The sequence below is a fragment of the Triturus cristatus genome, chromosome 4_2 (genome assembly GCF_964204655.1).
Source record: "Triturus cristatus chromosome 4_2, aTriCri1.1, whole genome shotgun sequence".
Classification (NCBI taxonomy): Eukaryota; Metazoa; Chordata; class Amphibia; order Caudata; family Salamandridae; genus Triturus; species Triturus cristatus.
The window spans coordinates 720,469,139-720,485,243 of NC_140586.1; positions in this window are offsets into that span (position 1 = coordinate 720,469,139).

Consider the following 16,105-nt stretch of genomic DNA (forward strand, 5'->3'; position numbering starts at 1 on the left):
ACCAAACTTGGGCTATATTACATTGTTTTCATCCGGATTTTTACGATCAACATTTTATTTTTCTTGGAACAGAGAACTTTACACTGCTATCACCCATCTGAACCAGATAACCTCCTAGTATTTTATTTGTAGGTGTAAGATTTGGGCAGTGCGAAACAATGAATAAATAACAGACTTTCACAATAAAGAATCATATAGACAACATAATAAAGTAAACAGTGGACCCAAACAAATATAACAAGAAGGTTCATAACACCAGATTCATATAAACCATTTTGCAACGTAAAGGAATATTCTTCAAGACAAATACTTGATGAAATATATTCCAGCACTTCAAAAAGTAACCTTTTTAAAAGTAGAGATACAAACAAATTAAATTTCAGGACTGGAATCAAAAGACTTGCCTTAGTGAGTTGTCAAAGCAATAACTGTGTTTGCTGCAAAGACACTCCAGATAAAACTAAAACTTTCATGAATTGTAACAAATCCAGACCCTTTATTATACATGGATTTATTAACTGCAACACTTCTTAGTGTATGTATTTTATTATCTGCAGTTGCAGCATAGAATATGCAAGATCTACCAAACTTCTAATAAAAGAATGTTGGTGCAATCAAAAATGGGGAAACTAAACAACTAATTTTGCTAATGGTCTAAGTGCATCAAATTTGAAAAATGTGCTGGGTTTGGACATCTACCATGCATTCCACAATTGTAGAAGAGGCGATAAGGCACAGAAAAACAAAGACCAGAGGTCAGGAAACATGAACAGTTTTGTGACTGGTCTCAACACAGATATGTTCTATACCATGCTGCGAATTAATTTTTTATATGTACATATTTTTCCTATACCATTATTCATATACTAGTTTTCCTATTAAATGAGGCCCCAATTTTCCACAAATAGATCCAACTTGAGAAAATCACTTTTAAATCTCCATTTGTAAGGCCTTATTTATATGCTAAATCAGGGCAGTATAATATGTGTGAGGAAAGACTGAAGAAACAATTCATTAGCAAAACCATGCACCAAAATCCCTGGCCAATTCTCTCTTGGAGGCCAATTAAAGGTTAGATACTCTGGTAGGCATTTACGCGCCCTGAATAGGGCTCCTAGGCGGCCTGATTGTACCTGTGTCACACCTGGCCCCGGCTCTGGCTCGGGGCTTATACCCCGGATGTGCCCGGTCTGTCTTGCAACTCTGCCTGAGCTTGGTTCTGGCAAAACCCTTAGAGAAGTCCGGGAATTTGGTTCTAAGGTACTTAATGTCAGGACTACGGAGGTATTTCAATGCCTATTAGTGAATGCTCGCTCATTGGTCAAACATAGTGTTGAGTGTGCAACATTAATGGAGGACAGGAATACTAATATAGCCTTCATTACGGAAACTTGGCTGGATGAAGCCTCGTGACCTGATTTGGCGAAAGCCACACCACCGGGTTTCTCTTGCTATACAGTAAACAGACCTTTTAAGAAAGGTGGAGAGCTGGCTGTGATTTATGACAGTAGTATTAAAGCTACTTTTAATACTATCATCTATTCTAGTTTTGAAGCTTTGTCCTTTGCCTTCACTCTTCATCATGGCCACATTTTTAGGGGTGTTTTAATTTATAGACCTCCTGGTCTTAGGAGCCCGTTTTTTTAATAGAGGTGGGTGCCGTTCTTGAAGAAGGTTTGTCCATGGAGTCGTTCACCTTCCTGGGTGGTTTTAATTTCCATTTAGAAATGGAGGGGGATAGAGACACTGAAAAACTGCTTGATCTCATGGGTAGTTTGGAGTTCAAACAATTGGTGCGGGCTCCCACTCATCAGGCTGGGCACACTTTGGATGGGATTTTCTCTATTTCTACACAGCTCTCGGTCACTGATATCCTACCTCTGGCCTTGTCTGATCATTATGCAATTAGTTTTGAGATAATGGGCCCTAAAGGCCAGGCTAGAGCTCCAACGGGGGGAAGCCTAAGGAAATTAGATCCTGGAATAAGGTTGAAGGAAATGATCTTAGGAATCTTTTATTCTCCACACAGAAACCCCTCCCCTTAGAAGTTGAAGAAGCTACCTCGGTATATACAGCTTGGATTGAGGAGGTTTTCCTTTCCCTTGCTCCCCCAAAAAAATTATTGTCCCTAAAAGGCTACGACCCACAGCTCTCTGGTACTCGCCAGAATTGAAATTACAAAAACTAAAATGTAAGCAGTTGGAACGGGTCTGAAGAAAGAGCTATCTTCCTTCTCCTAAAGAAACCTATAGACAAAGCATTACATGCTACAAACACTTGCTGTTGGAAACTAAGAGAGAGTTCTTCTCTCACCAGATTAATCAGGCGAGCCATTCCACAAAGGAACTCTACAAAATAATAACCAGGCTAGCGCACCCACTGTCTGTCCTCCCTACACCGACGAGGGATCTCTGTGAGGAAATTTCTATTTTTTTCCAGACTAAAGTGGCCATAATTCTCAACACATTTAAGAACCCGGCTAACTCTGACTCTGCCCCGATGGCCTGGCTGGAGTCAAAGCCCACTCTGGATATATTTTTCCTCCTATAGCATATCCTGAGACCCTCAGTCTTTTGGCAACGGCGAAATCCGGATCACCTTATGATCCGTGTCCAGTGGCAATAGCCAAGCTGGCACCTGAACCCATAGCTTTGACACTGACGGCTCTCTACAATGCTATGTTTTCGTCTGGGCAGTTTCCAATTCAATGGAAGGTAGCATCGGTTCTTCCCCTGCTGAAGAAACCTAACTTGAATATGAACGATCCCAACAATTTTCGCCCCATTTCGCGCCTCCCTCTACCGGCTAAATTGGTGGAAAAACATTTGAATATTAAGCTTTGTGCCTTTCTGCAGGACGCCAATGTCCTGGATGCCACACAGTTTGGCTTCAGAGAAGGGCACAGCACCGAGACCGCTCTTCTCAAATCCACGGACGAGATTAGGAGAGGGTTGGATCAAGGTGGTAAGGCAGTGTTGATCCTTCTGGACCTCTCCGCAGCTTTCGATACAGTCCATCATGGAGTTTTGATGGATCGGTTGTCGGCTTGCGGAATACGGAAGAAAGCGTGGTCTCTTTTAAAGTCCTTCCTTGCCGACAGACGACAGTCAGTGGCTCTGGGTGACTGTCTCTAACCCCTTTTCACTACCCTGTGGGGTTCCACAGGGTTCCTCCCTTAGCCCTACACTTTTCAATGTGTATGTATCTCCTCTTGCCCCTTTGATTGAGTCGTTCGGCTTTTGTCGACACTCAAATCGTAATTTCCATGTGGCCAGGCGAGGAGAGGGCTTCAGGGGAAAGGCTACATGACTGCATGGGGGTGGTAGGAGGTTGGATGTCTCTGAACTATCTAAATCTCAATGCAAGTAAGACTGAGGTGATGGTTTTTGGCAATAACGCCAACATCTGGACTCCTAGTTGGTGGCCCGAGACTATGGGCACTCTTCCAGTTCCCTCGAGGAAAGTAAAAAATTTGGGTGTAGTGCTGGATGATTGCCTCTCCATGAAAGATCAGGTAAATGCGGTAGTCTCTACTACCTCCTACATTCTTAGGAGCCTGAGGAAAGTGCTTCCGCTTTTGCCTGCGGACTGCAAATTCACAGTGGTTACAGCTTTGATTTTATCCTGCCTTGACTACTGCAATGGCCTCTATTTGAATATGCAGGAGGGCAATCTTCGTAAACTCCAGATGCTCCAGAACTCAGCAGCTAGGCTGCTTACGGGAACTTCAAGGTCTACCCCGATTTCTGGCGCTATCAGAAAATCCCACTGGCTACCTGTAAAAAAGCGTATCCAATTTAAAGCCCTTTGTTTAGTCTTTCGCGCTTTGCAGAATACAGGCTCCCTACATTTGCTACAACAATTTCGTTGGTACGTACCAGCACGATCTTTGCGCTCCTTGGGAGCAAAACTTATCATCCTTCCTACTATAAGGAAAGCCAGATAGGGTGGGAGAAGTTTTGTAGCAGTGGCGGCCAGGGCCTGGAATGAACTTCCTTTTGATCTGAGGAACTCGAATGATCTTCTTTCCTTCAGGAAAGCGTTCAAAACATGGTTGTTTTGATTCTCTTGTTGTTGATGTTTGGGAGAACTACAGCAAGCGCCGGGACACCCTAGGGTAGCTGTGCGCTATAAAAGTTCAAATAACATAACATGTTTTGAAGAGTAGAACTTCCTCAGGATTTTTTGAACAGAATACAATATGTAGCCACTTAAAAGATGGTTCCTCATTTAAGGTTTGTATCAAGGCGGGTCTGTGAGGGGATTCCTTAGGCAGGTTCGCTCACAATTCAAATAGCCACATGGAGGTCAAATTGGACATTAAGATACAGCTAACTGCATAAGTTGGCTGTATATGTTTCTGCTTTCTCTCTACTGTCCTCTCCTATGGGGCAGGGAGGTATCAGGTATCTGAAAAATAAGAAGTCTATAACTTGTGAAAACCTAAAAACTCTTCAGAGGGTAGCCTTTAATCTGCCACCTCTTTGGAGAGGAAAACATTTAACGACCTGTAAAAAGAATATAGCTTTCCTTGCTTCCTTTGAATAAATGGTTTATAAATGATTTATAAACTCAATGATCAGCTATCAGACTTTGAATCCAAACAGAAACTCTTCCTCACCGACTTGACAAACCATAGGAGAAAAGAAAGTGTTACGGTGCTGCTACATCAAAAATCAAGACTACCCTCCTTGGAAGAAATATATACACATTAAACATCATAAATATTTTAGATATTTACTTTTAAGAAGAACATCCTGCAGTTTCACAGTGAACATTTCCAAAGAACAAACTAAAAGATAAGGAGAGAAGGAATGACCATGTGCTACACCCCTGCCTTTTGAAAGTTAGACATAAGTTTGCCGGCATCACCTGCACCTATTTGCTTCCACCCTACTATGGGGCTATCCAGTTTTTTATTGATACAAACTTAGTTGACATTGTAAAATGAGCATATTGTTGACTGCTTTTATTTGAATATGTTTAGTTATAGAATTGTATGCTAAAAACCCATTAATGATAGTTTGAAAAAAGTCTAACATTTAGAATTAAATAAATATTAGGTTTATTTGCTTGAAAGATAATATGCTCTTAGTACTCAACTTTAAGTGTTTAAAAATAAATATGGTGTATAACACAATGCATGGAACAGAAAATGGTAGAGTGTCACTAAATTAAATAACTGATAAAGATGTTTTTCCACATTTGTATGGGCCAATTGCCTTTTTAGGATTACCCTTCATGAAAATACATCAACAAATATTCTGTTATTCAATCTGCCCATATTACTCAGGAAGTACTTACATTTCTAAAGTAAAGAACCTGTGAGGTATATTTAATAAAAGATCTCATTATACTACAAGCCAATTGAGTGGCAAAAATATGCAACATCTAATCACTATAGTATGGCTAAGCATCTTTCCTGAATTAAGCCCTGCTGTCCTCACATAGGCATCTTGAGCAACATATGATACATACAAAAGAGTACAAAACCCAACCCAACAGAATAAGCCTCAATATTAACAAACATGCACACAGCAAACCTATACTAAGGACCGCAGACTACTTTCCATTGGATCAAATGACTAATCCTTGCAGTCTGCTAAATGCCTGTTGCAGAAGGCGCAACGGCCATCTATAGCCACAACTGATTCCCTACATCCCAGTCTGATGTCTGTGATGAAGTCAATCTCAATAAAAATGCATATCAAGCCAATATATGGAGGTTGGCAAGTGCAACTGAAACACCACAAAACCATTACATTACCAAAATGTTAAGGAAACAACTGAAACATTCCTTTTCAAAATAGGCACGTGAAAAGATTTAGGCACAAGTGTGTCCATCAGTCCGGCGTGCATGGGAGCACACTGAGTCTGATGCCTATAGTACCGTAGCATTGTAACTGTTAGATGATGAATTTGTCAGCTTTCTTAGAGAGACTTATGAATACTTGAAAATAAAAACCTGTATGGTCTCTTTTTCAAGTTCACTATGGGAGGTTGATAGAACTGTAATTCAAGGGAAAGCCATAGTGTATGTAAGAGGCAGCGAACAGCAGAGGGAGTACCCACGGTTGCACTAGAGAAGCAGATCTAGAGCAGGAGTTTTCCACTTCTAATTCACTAAAATTGCTTAACTGAACTGAGGCAAGCTAACTAGAGCTTAAGATCTTAGCCCAGATGATTTGAATGACACTGCAGTCATTTACTAAGCAGGTGATAAGTAAGGCAAGATACTCCACAGCCTCGCTAACAGAAGTGGCCTTGAGGACTGCCCTCAGGTACAAGACTCCGCCGGAGCCGTGTAACTGGCACCTCTGCTTTCACAAAATACTTCTAAGATTTCTAGGTGGTGCTACCATATCTCCTTGTAAAGTCCCTGGTTCTTTATCAGAGATTTGTCAATCTCTTACCAAGGACCTACACTGCACCATCATCTGGGTCACTCCGATATTCGGACGACCGCATGAACATTGTTCAGAAAACAAATCTATATTGTTTATCAATCCAGAAGCCAACAATTCTAGCAAATATGCTGGTTAACTTGATCTTATCGCTAGACCATTTTTTACAAAACAGTTTAAGAGTGATACATAATATGCCCCACTACCCAAGAAGGGTGCAAACTCATCGACTTCAAGAAGGAGTTTGATTTGTTGAGATGGGAGTACCATTATCAGATCCTTGAAATAACGAACTTTGGCACCAGATTCATACCCTACCAGATTCATACCCTGCATCCAAGTTTTACTTAATTGCCCTTAGGCTCAGGTCTCTGGAATATGGTGTGTGCACCTTGTTATTCATGATTGAAAAGTGCATTAGACAGGGTTGTCTTTGCTTCCCTTTTCTATTTCCCTTACCTAGCAATTGAGCTACGGTCTCTCTGGATACAGAAGGATGGCCTTCTGCAGGAATTCCAGTGGTAGGGAGGAACTGAGAAGAGGCTTGCTATATGTTGGCAATATACTTCTATTCAACTGCTACCTGCAATGGACAAGTCTGGGATTGATGAACAAGTTGGGCATGTACGGCAAGGCCTTGATCCAGATAATAAACAGAGATAAGTCAATAGTAGTCCCTGCATCTTGAGAGGAAGGTACAAGGGATTTGCTGTCCCAGATAAGTGTGCAGATGTACAATTACAAATACCTCGGGATTTATAGTCCCATATACTATAAAATATGCTTCAATCTTACTATCACTCTGCTACTCAATGTCTGACTGGAGACGCACTGGAATAGGACAGACTTCCACTTTCTATCTAGTAGCCCTATGCAAAATGATTACACTGACGAGGTTAATTTATGTGCTTCAGAACTATCAATACAAAACTCCAAGGAGTGGAATGGATCAGCTGGGAAGCCAAACAGACAAGTGGCTTCCCTGTGGCAGGTCTCTTGGCTGTGAAGGTCCACTAGTTTAAAAGCACGTCATCTTCTTGGCATCTCTGATTCGGTCAATGTCTAGAAGGGCAGTCACAGTCTGAGGGCCTATTAAGGGAGTTCCAATTCTACAAATTCCAATTCTTCAGGTGCTTGCAATGGAGGCATGCCTTACAGTGATACAGTACAGAGTTGGTGGTGCTCCCAGAGTTCAAAGCCACTGAAGCGAGGATGGCGACTCTCCAGCTGAGAGGGTAGATCTTCTCAAATTGACAGCTTCAATGTAGTGAAACACAAGACTAATTTGTAGATCTATGGCCTTGTAGGAGGGCAAATACACAAAGCAAAGTGCAAATATTAATAAAGAAAGTAACTGGGTGAATTGAATCGAAAGTAGGAAACACCAGTTAGGTGGATACATATTTGGCCATTCACGGGGTTCTGAATTTCAAGAATACAGGAGTACCAAATATACCATTGTGATCAATCACTGCCATCAGGGATTGCACCCGGAATCATCTATTAATAATGTCAAAAGTATAAGCAAAAGTTATTTATGTATAGACAGCAGTCTGCAGGGAGAACATGGATGCCAAGTAGAAAAAGAACAATCAATCACCGATAGTGTTGATCTTTATAATGGCTTACATTTTCTTGCAGAAGCCTGGTTAGACAGACTTTCATTGAAAAGGGACTAGACAAAGCGGCATGCCCAAGGTGGTGACCCTGTTACAGCTAATATTTCTATTTTTTCTAACTACTTTTTCCAGTTTCACCAAAATTGATTTCTTCATAACAATGTTTTCGAAACTGACTCAACACCGCTGCACCCTCTCTCCTATTTTATTTGCACTTTGTATCAAGCCATTGGCTGTAAAAATTAGCAGTAATGAGGAAATTCATCTAACCATTGTAGGCATGCCCGCCCAAATAAAATCTATTTGGGGATGATATTATCCTGTATCTAAAACCAGATGGGAAATATACAAAGAGCATTCAACTTGATTAAAGCATTTAATAACACAGGGGGATATAAGATCAACGGAAGTAAATCAGATATGCTCCTATTTAATGTTTCAGAGGGGGATCTTGCTTCTAGCTTACAGCAGCAACAAGCTAGCTCACAGTGACCTAGTCAATATTTGGAAATATTTGTGGCCAAAAGCTATGATAAGCTTTTTCAATTATGTGACAATGCAAAAATAAATAAAAAGCACAAGCACTAGAAGAAAGATGGTCGTTCTTCTGTTAACTTTGATGAAGATGCCTAACTCACCACTATTTATTTTTAATGATGTACCTATTAGAGTTAACTCATTTTCAGGAACTGGACTCACTCGTGAGAAGCTTTGTATTGAAGAAGAAAGCCCCTAGGGTGAAGTATTCAATTTTGCAACTCGATAAGGTCCAAGGAGGTCTAGCACTCCCTAAATTTCAAATCTATTACCAGGCAGAATTGCAGGATATTTTTTTTTTAAAGCTTTATTTAGTTTTGACAGACATAACAATGTGAGAATATCGGCTGTGCAGACAGTGAAGAGCAAGTGCGGAGATATAACATTACATTCCCCCCTCGTATACAAAAAGCAGTTCGGCATCAGGGCAGCGGTCCATAGAAAAAACCCCATCTAGAGCCCACCATTCTCATCAGCCCGTGCCCATTAAAGGGAAAGGACGCAGTCAGGATACACCAATCATGTTCAGCGGACATCACCATCTTCGGCCCAAATCCCCCAATGTAGCCCGCCCCGAGAGAGTGCAGCCCCCCAACATCCAACAGGGAGGAATACCAGAACTACCCTACCCCCGTGGGCACTATTCCGGAATTGGCTCGCGGTGGGGAAGAGCTCGGGAGGGTAGCGATATAGGTCTTGTAGGGGCCCCAGATATCTTTGGGACGCGCAACGGTGGGGAGGAGACTGGCGTATATCTCGCTATTTGTGCTGCAATAAGCCATAGACGTGAGCCATGTCCCGGCCGCGGGGGCCGTTCTACCGCCCCAATGTTTTGCCACCTCCCGCTTGGCGAGTAGTAGGCCCAGGGAGGCAAGCCTGCGGACATTCTTTGGGAAATTTACTGGGTAGCCCAGTAAAGCGACCTCCGGAGTGGGAACCAGCGTAAGCCCCAACATAACGCCAAGGATCTCATGTATCTGCGTCCAGTATGATTGCAGTCTGGGGCATGTCCAGGACAGGTGCGCAAAGTCAGCGTGTGGTGCAGCGCATTTCCAGCATGTGTGTGGGCGCGCGGGGTCAATGGCGTGGAGCCTATCAGGGGTCATGTAGCAGCAGCGAAGAAATTTATAATGGAGGAGTTTATGCAGACTATTGAGTGATATCGCGTTAGTGACTTTGCAACAAGCGGTCCATTGGTCATCTGTAATCGGCCTACCCAAATCTGCCTCCCAAGCTGCTCTCAATCGGCCATCCTCACATGCCTTATAAAGCTTAGAAACCAAATGAGCGCCAGTGTCTTTATCAATGAGGAGCGTTAGGGGCTCAAAGGATGCGGGCTCGAGAGGGAATCCCGCAATGTCTGAACGAGCAGCACAATGAAGCCGGCGCAGGACAAATTTGTCCATGAACGTGGCCTCACCGAAGCGCTCCTCCTCCCAGACAGAAAATATGTGGCCCCCAGGGTAGAGGTCTCCGATCTTAGTAAGATGAAACTTGGTCAAAGTGCGCTGCACCAGTGCCTCCCCCGTGCCAGGCAGCAACCCAGGGTTGGGAAGTGGAAGAGAAGAGGAGTAGAGGAGAGGCTGGGCTAGATAGCGAGTGAGGCGATGCCATGCCCAGCTGGTGGTGGACACCGTTTGAATGTCTACTGGGTCCCGGGGAACCCCCTTTGGCAACACAGCCGCCAAACGGCCCGGGAGCACGAAATCCGCCTCGGGACGCAGGAACGGAATACGAGCGTCAGGGTGGTACCAGGCATAGGCGTGCGCACACTGTGCAACCAGATAGTACAAATACAGATCCGGCACTCCGACGCCGCCCCTATCATGAGGGAGCGTGAGGGTCTTCCAACCAATCCGGGGATGCTTCCCGCCCCATACCAGCCTAATCAGCTGGGATCGCAGCGTGGAGAAGAAGGCCCGGGTGAGAGGGACAGGGATATTATTGAAGAGATATAAAAATCTAGGGAGAACTATCATTTTTATGATTGCAATTCTGGCCGACATGGACAGCGGGAGCCTCAACCACCCCTCCACCCGTGCCTCCAGCCTATCCAAAGCGCGGCCATAGTTGAGGCGGATGAGTTCGTCCGTGTTTAGGTGGATCTGTATGCCCAGGTACCGAACCGAGTCAGAGCACCACTCCAAAGGGAACTCGCACTGCCATGGGGAGGTGCTGCTGGTTAAGGGGAAAATTACGAACTTATGCCAGTTAATGCCCAGCCCGGAGTGTGCGCCGAAACGAAGGATCTCCCGTATCAGGGGGGCTAGGTTAACCTGCGGTTCTCTTACATACAATATGGTGTCATCTGCGTAGAGGGAAGCAAGCAAGGGACCCGTCCGGAACTGGAGACCCCTGTGGAGATGGCGCTCCTGGAAATGCCGGATCAAGGGGTCCATGGCCAATATGAACAGTAGCGGTGAGAGTGGACAGCCCTGCCGCGTACCGCGCGTTAGAGAGAAGGGACAAGACAGCGTGCCATTGATACGCAATCGGGCCGTGGGGCGGCTATACAAAAGCCGCGTGGTAGCAAGGAAGCCCTCCGGCATGCCCATACGTTGCATGACGGAAAGGAAGAAAGGCCATTCTAGGGTATCGAAGGCCTTCTCGGTATCCAGGAGGACCGCCGCTGCAGGCGTGGCCGGATTAATTCTATGCAGCACCGTGAAAAGCGTCCGCAAATTTAAAGACGTAGAGCGGCGCGGGACGAAGCCCGAATGGACGGGCGAAATGATGAATTCCATCAATTGAGAGAGCCTGTTGGCCACTATCTTCGCGAGGATCTTGTAGTCAAAGTTTAAAAGGGAGAGGGGCTGATATGAGCTACACAACGTCGGGTCCTTGTTTGGTTTCGGAAGCATAACTATTACCGCTTCGCTGAGGGTAGCCGGAAGGGAGCCGCGCTCCAGCGCTTCCGCATACACCTCTATCAGTTGTGGCGCCAGCAGATCAGAAAAGGCCTTATAAAAATCCCCGGAGAAGCCATCGAGGCCGGGGGCTGTGGACCCGCGAAGCACCTTAATCGCCCCGCGCACCTCCGCCACAGTGATAGGCTCCGCCATGAACTCCTGCATGCCCTTATCCAGGAACACAAGCGCGATCTCCGACAAGTAGGCCGCACAAGAAGTTGGGGATTCCCCCAGCTTGGTCTTGTATAGTTCGGAGAAGTAGGTAAGGAATTCGTCTCTGATCCCGGTGGGTGTTGTGCGGAGTGAACCATCTACGCCCCGAACCTCAACTATTAAGGACTTACCATACGGAGGCCTCAAAGCCTGAGCCAGCGTGCGTCCCGGCCTGTCCCCCTCCCCATATCTACGCGCCGTCTGGTACTTCCCCAGATACAGAATCTCTCTGTCTGCTGCCTCCCGAAAGTCAGTCAGGAGGCAAAGCCGCCTAGCGGACACGTCACTAGCCGGTTCACGCTGCGCCTCAGCATCAATCGACTCTAGCTGTGTCTCCAGTTGCTTAATGGTCGCGCGCAGCGCCTTCAGGACCCCAGCGTGCTTAGCTATGCAAATCCCCCTGATGTAGGCCTTAAACCCCTCCCAGAGCACGGCCTGAGAGTCTACAGATCCCGCATTAAGCGTGAAGTAGTCCTCTATCGCCTCGGAAATCTCGTGGACAAATAAGTCGTCCAGCAGTGCTCTCCCAGGGAATCGCCACTGTCGCTCAAAACCCTCGGGGCACGGAACATCCAAGCAGAGGGACACAGGGGAGTGGTCTGAGTACGTTCTAGGGAGTGTAAGTAGCCCACGAAACCATGGGGACAGGCCCGGGGACAGCAGCCAATAGTCAATTCTGGTCCAAGTGTTGTGTTGCCCCGAGAAATGTGTGTAGTCAGTGGTGGTCGGGTTGCGCCTGCGCCAAATATCGACAAGGGAGAACTGGTGACAAAGGTCCAAAAGTGCGCGCCGCGCCCTAGGCTTGGAAGGAGCAGCCCCAGACGTGCTATCCAAGCCAGCATCGAGCAATAAGTTAAAGTCGCCGCCAAGAATGAGGCCCGCTGGTTCAAGCGTCGCAAGTTGGGCAGCCAGCGCATGAAAAAATTCCGGGGAATCAGTGTTAGGGGCGTACACACATACCAGGATGACCGCATGACCCATTAACACCCCTCGTACTATGCAGTAGCGTCCCTCCGGATCCCCCCGGAACAGCTGGCAGTGAAACGGGACTCTCTTGTGAATCAGCACCGCGGTGCCTCGGGCATAGTTGCTAAAATTGGAGAAGTATCTATGGGCGCCCCAGGAAGCGGCAAAGCGCGCAGGAACAGAGGTGTGTAAATGCGTCTCTTGCAGAAAGGCAATGTCAACCCTATGGCGATTCAGTTAGTGTAGTACCTGCTTGCATTTTCGTTGATTGTTCAGGCCTCTGACGTTCCAAGACATGAGAGATAGGCCAAGGGGGGCTTCATGTAAGCCTATGTGTACTGTCGCTGCCATACCACTAACAATGAGAGCAGGAAATCTGAAGCGTCTCCGTGTATCCGCAAAGTTACAATCTGACCAGCCATGTCAAGAATATCAAAACTCCCCATCCCATCCCCCCACCCGCCACCCAGCCACATCACGCAAACGTGAGGCAAACCCCAACCTGTGGAAAAAAAACAAAATTCCAAATAACAATACCAATGATATACAATTAGACAAAAAATAAGCATTTTAAACCAAAAGTGCTCCCGGCGGTGTCAACCAAAGGGGAATGGCAACGACCCACCGCCGACCAGCACCATAGAAAAATCAAGGGCATAACAAAATGTCTCTAACTTCCCCAGTGCAAACAGTCAGAAAAACGCAGTCTAAAGCTGGGATGCGGGCACTGACTCAGCCAGGCCCAGAGCCGGAGAACAGGTCTTGGCTAATCGCAGAACAACTGCGCGGAGGAGAGTGTCCATCCTCATCGCCCCCCGAAGGGCCCCTACGTGGTTTATATGTTCGGCAGAACTCCTGTACCGCAGTAGGATTGTCAAAAATCCGCGGTCGGCCATCGATGTCAACCCTCAGCCGGGCCGGATACAGCATACCATATTTGAGGCCTAGGTTGCGGAGCGCCGCTTTCGCCCCAACATATTTACGCCTGGCCTCCTGTACCATGACGGTAAAGTCTGGGTAGAACGAGAGTCTCGAGCCCTGCCAGGTGATCTCGCCCTTCTCCCTGGCCAGCCGCAGGGCCGTGTCCCGGTCTCGGAAGTTCATGATCCGGGCGATCAGAGGGCGAGGCGGGAGCCCCGGGTTAGGTCGTGGCCCCAGGGAGCGGTGCGCCCTCTCGACCACAAAGCCTGGTGTGAAGGAGTCTCTCCCAAAAATGTCCGACAACAGTTGCTCAACAAAAACATCCAGCCTGCCGGTAGCCGTTGATTCCGGAACCCCAGTGATTCGGACGTTATTGCGCCAACTGCGCGATTCCAAGTCCTCGTTCTTGATGGCCACGTCCTTTAGAATGCGCTCCAGCCGATCTAGGCGCTTGGTGTCCTGCACTGCGCCATCTTCCACCGCCGATATTCGAGCCTCAGCCTCCACCAAACGCTGATCGTGGGCCTGGATCTTCGCCCCCATCGTTTCTAGCGTTTTGTTCAGGGCATCAAAGCGTCCATCTAGGGCCCTGAATCCCGCACGCATCTCCTGCAGCCAGTCCGGGGATGGAGCAACGGCCGCCGGGCCAGAGGACTGGCCCCCAGCAGGGTCCGGCATGTCCGGGCGACGGTCCGCCGGCTGATCGTGGAGCCTTTCAAAGGGCAGAGTCTTTTGCTTGGGGTCCTTCCGTCCCATGCCCCCACACGGCAGGACCGCGAGTCGCGGGCAGGGGGCCACAAGGTGGCTTCAAAGCGCTGCGACGAAGGCCCAGGGGGAGGAACGGCTCCGTCACTTCTTTGGCCCGCAGCGTGGGCGATGTAGCGATCCCCCGCAGTCTCCGGCCACGCGGCACACCAGACCCAGGCACCAGCACCAGCCGCCCCGCTACAGGGCGATTTCTCCACGCCAAAGACCAGGGAGCGTTGTCTTGGGGGCCAGGGCCCCGGACCAAGCAGAGCGGGCGGCCGGTGGGGCGTCAGCAGATGCTGCCAGGGGACCCAGGGCCGGGGAGCGGGAGACCGGACGGCGCAGGCCGTAAACCCCAGGGGCCGCCGAGCAAGGTCCCAGGGAAGGGGGGCAGAGGCGGCCCGGGCGCCAGGGTCAGCGCGGATCCCACCCAGCCCACCCCCACCGCCAGCCAGCCGTTCCGTCGCCCCCCCCAGACCCCCAGACCGAAACAGCCCGGGGATCCCGAGTGGGGCCTGCGAGTGAGGCCGCGACCGCGACGCCGAGCAACGGCCCAACGCCCGGATCGCACCTGGCCAGCGGCGGCAAAGGGGGCGAAGCAGACCCACACCAGACCGCGCCCCAGCGCTCAGAACCCCCCCCCCCTGTTCCCCCCCGGCCACCCGCACCATAACTGGCCGCCGCACCAACCTCCCCGGCCGTCGAGTCAGGCCGCCATCTTGAGCATCAGGTCCGCACGGCCCTGGCGTTCGTCGGTCGCTCCGGGCGCAGTTGGGGCCAGATCGCCACTCCGGGTCGCCGCAGGGGAACAGGGGAGTCAGCGCCGGGTCCGGGCAGCCATCGCCCGCATCAGGAGGTCGGGAAAGACAGGTTTAGCGCTGAGTCGGCTACGGAGCTTCAACACCGCGCGGCCATCTCAGCCCGCGGCTTGGCCACGCCCCCCGAATTGCAGGATATTTAAGTACAACTGACTGATGTCAAAGAGGTGCTGGAAACTTTTTTACTGAACAAGATGGTCTCGGAATCTGCAATAAATCTCCCAGCTTTTATCAAAACGCGAAATTGTCCAAGAAAACTCAATACAAGTCTATTCAGAAGATGTGTCGTAAGATGGATCTCTTTTTTAGAACTCGCCTGATGACGGCTGGTTATAGCTATCTTAGACTGCAGGAGTGTAACTTTTTTGGGGCTAAACCTATCTAGGGCAGTAAAAGGATTGTGGAACATTAAAGGATTCAAAGAGCTGAGTGATTTTGTAGTAAGGGGTAATTATATTAAATGGGAAGAGATCTTACTGCAATATGAGGGGCAGTGTAGTCAGCTTTTCCTGAGCTATGGACAGATCATTCACTTTTTAAATACTAATGCACAATTAACACATTTTAGAAGATCCTGCAGCCTGGCATGCTTTAATCAGTAATTGGCTGAGGTTGCACTGCAATCCCCTGGCCCAGGAACTGACTGCTGATTTCAAGGGAAATTATTTTGACAAAACTCAATGCAGGTTGTCAAAAGAAGATTGGCAGTTAATTGCTGAACTGGGGCATAAATCCTTAAGAGCAGCAAACTATAAAAGGGTGTCATTTCTGTCCCACTGGATGGCATTTTATACACCCCAAGCCTGGCATAAAATGATGTCCTCAGTCCTGGAACAGTGCTTTCATTGTGATCAGGAATAGGGGGTGGATTAGCGTCATACTTTCTATGCGAGCCGAAAACTGGCTACATTTTGGAAAGAGTTAATGACCGCTATAAATAGAAGCTTGCAGTCCAGGATTGAAATAGAGGC